At 41.5% G+C, this 3,351-nt stretch overlaps 1 non-coding gene across 1 annotated transcript; it reads right to left on the reverse strand.

The window, feature by feature from the left end:
* Window positions 1-441: 441 nt before the first annotated feature.
* On the reverse strand, window positions 442-548 carry LOC141716500 (small nucleolar RNA R71). Its single transcript, XR_012573208.1, has one exon. It is a non-coding gene; the product is annotated as a small nucleolar RNA R71 (small nucleolar RNA).
* Between the last annotated feature and the right edge of the window lie 2,803 nt (window positions 549-3,351).

Here is a 3,351-nt window from a genome sequence, read left to right on the forward strand (position 1 = left end):
TTTGAAGAAGTTCTTGTCGAGGAGAAAGTCGAAGAAGAAGCTCTTATTGCAATCGGAGAACCAAAAGGGAATACGGACGCTTTGATGGATTACTCTCAGCCGAAGATTAATGATATTCAATCTAGCATTGTCTGACCAGCCATCGCGGCCAATACCTTTGAGATCAAGTCAAGCATGATTCAGATGATACAAAACTCAGTTCAATTTGGTGGTTCTTCGACAGAAGACCCCAATATGCACATCCGAGATTTTATCAAGATCCGCGACACTTTCAAGTTTAATGGAGTTTCTGAAGATGCTATTAAGTTGAGGCTTTTCCCATTCTCTCTGCGGGATAAAGCTAAGTGCTGGTTACATTCTCTACCACCAGGGTCTATCACCAAATGGGAGGATCTTTCTCAAAAGTTCCTAACAAAATTCTTTCATATGGCGAAGACTGCTGCAATCAGAAACGCACTTACTCAATTTGCTCAGCAATCTGGAGAATCTTTATGTGAGGCTTGGGATTGCTACAAAGAGATGCTTAGAAAGTGTCCTCACCATGGGATGCTTGACTGGATGATCATTAACTGCTTTTATAATGGATTGGTTTCTACTTCTAGACCCATGCTTGATGCAGCATCAGGAGTAGCCTTATGGGCTAAGAGCTATGATGAAGTTTATGAATTGATTGAGCTGATGGTTGCCAATGAATACTGGAACCCAATTGAGAGACTCCTCAAGGCAAGGTAGCAGGAATTCTGGACGTAGATGCAGCTACTACTATAGCTGCTCAGCTTAAAGCCTTGACGATGAAGGTGGATTCTTTGGCTAATTATGGAGTTAATCAGATCACTAGTGTCTGTGAGCTTTGTGCTGGTGCCCATGAGAAAGAGCAGTGTGCTATTTCTAGTGAATCAGCTCAGTTCGTGAGCAACTTTCAGAGGTCGCAACAACCAGCTCCAGCCACCTATCATCCCAGAAATCGCAACCATCCTAACTTCAACTAGAGCAATACTCAGAATACGGTATAACAACCTTATCAGTAGTATGCAGCAAAGCAATACAACCACCCTGGTTTTTAGCAACCGCAATTTGCACCAAGATAACAACTCCAGCTACAACAGTCTAATGAAAAATTTGAATTGAAGGAGTTGAGGCTCATGTGCAAGATCCAAGCGGTGTCTATGAAGACCTTGGAGAATCAAATTGGGCAGATTGCCAATGCCTTGCTGAATCATCAACCTGGTTCACTACCTAGTGACACAGAAGTTTCAGGCAAGAAGGAAGCTAAGGAGCAGGTTAAGGAAATTACATTGAGTTCTGGGAAGGTTGCAAATCCCGAAACATCTCAAGTTTCGGAAGATGAAGCTGTGGCTGAAGAAGAAGTGTATAAAGAAGCAGAAGTGGAATCAAGGAAGACTACTGTGGAACATACTTCTTTTGAGGGTAATACAGGGGAGAAATAGAGTTATCCTCCACCTCATTTTCCTAAGCAGGTGTAGAGGAAAAAGCTGGATAAGCAGTTTTAGAAGTTTCTGGAGGTGTTCAAGAAACTTCATATCAACATACCTTTCGCTGAAACTCTTGAACAGATGCCTAGTTATGTGAAGTTTATGAAAGGTTTTCTCTCTCAGAAAGTGAAGCTTGATGACTTAAAGACAGTTGCTCTAACGGAGGAATGCAGTATTGTGCTGCAACATAAGTTGCCTCCGAAGCTTAAAGATCCTAGAAGCTTCACTATTCCTTGTACCATTGGAAAGTGCCATTTGACAAATGTTTATGTGACTTGGGAGCTAGCATCAATCTGATTCCCTTTTAAATCTTCAAGAAGTTGGACTTACCTGATTCAAAGCCTGCTGATATGACGTTGCAGTTGGCCGATCGTTCTATTACATATCCATGAGGCATTGTGGAGGATGTATTGGTCAAGGTGGACAAACTCATCTTTCCTACCAATTTTGTAACTCTTGATTTCGAGGAGGATAAGAAGATTCTCATAATCTTGGGAAGACCTTTCTTGGCCACTGGCCGAACCCTGATAGATGCACAGAAGGGTGAGCTCACTATGCGAGTGTTGGATCAGGATGTGACGTTCAATGTTTTCAATGCCAAGAAATTCCCTACTGATAATGAGGAGTGCTTAAAACTGGAGATGGTTTATTTGGTGGTTACTTCAAAACTTGATCAAATGCTAAGGTCTGATGCCTTAGAGAAGGCCTTGTTGGGGAATTCAGATAGTGAAGATGATGAAGGTGATGAACAGTTGCAGTATTTGAATGCTTCTCCTTGGAAGTGAAGGCTGGATATGCCTTTTAAATCTCTTGGATTGGAGGAGTTGAATAAAGCTCCAAAGCGCCTTAAGTCATCTGTTGAGGAAGCTCATACTCTCGAGCTTAAACCATTGCCTGAACACTTAAGGTATGCTTTTTAAGGTGATGCATCTACTTTGCATGTTATAATTGCATCTAACCTTTCAGGTAGTGATGAGGAAATGCTCTTAAGAATTCTAAGAGATTTTAAGTCGGCAATTGGATGGACTAAGTAGATATCAAGGGAATTATCCCTTCTTATTGTATGTATAAAATTCTGTTAAAGGAAGGTAGCAAGCCTACTGTTGAGCAACATAGAAGGCTAAATCCGATCATAAAAGAGGTTGTGAAGAAGAAAATTCTCCAGTGGCTAGATGCAGGGATCATCTATCCCATTTCTGACAGTTCTTGGGTGATCCCAGTTCAGTGTGTGCTGAAGGAAGGAGGTACCACAGTTGTTTCTAATGAAAAGAATGAGCTCATTCCTACTCGAACAGTCATGGGGTGTAGAGTTTGCATGGATTACAGGAAACTGAATAAGGCCAAAAGGAAGGATCACTTCCCTCTTCCTTTTATTGATTAGATGCTTGACAGGTTGGCTGGGCATAAGTAGTACTGTCTTCTAGATGGCTACTCAGGTTATAATCAAATTTGTATTGCTCCAGAAGATTAGGAAAAGACTACCTTCACTTGTCCATTTGGTACTTTTGCCTTCAGAAGAGTTTCTTTTGGTTTTTGTGGTGCACCTGCCATATTTCAGAGATGTTGATGGCCATTTTCTCTGAAATGATTGGTAAAAATATGGAGGTGTTTATGGATGATTTCTCTGTGTTTGGTGTTTCTTTTGACGAGTGCTTGAAAAATCTTGGCATCATTATTAAAAGGTGTGTTGAGACCAATCTTGGCGTCATTCTCAACTGGGAGAAAAGTCATTTTATGGTGCAACAGGGCATTATTCTTGGGCATAAGGTCTCTAGTAAGGGTCTCGAGGTGGATATAGCCAAGGTGGGGGTCATTGAGAACCTTCCTCCACCAATTTCTGTTAAGAGAGTCTGCAGCG

Source organism: Apium graveolens, chromosome 3 (genome assembly GCF_009905375.1).
Source record: "Apium graveolens cultivar Ventura chromosome 3, ASM990537v1, whole genome shotgun sequence".
Taxonomy (NCBI): Eukaryota; Viridiplantae; Streptophyta; class Magnoliopsida; order Apiales; family Apiaceae; genus Apium; species Apium graveolens.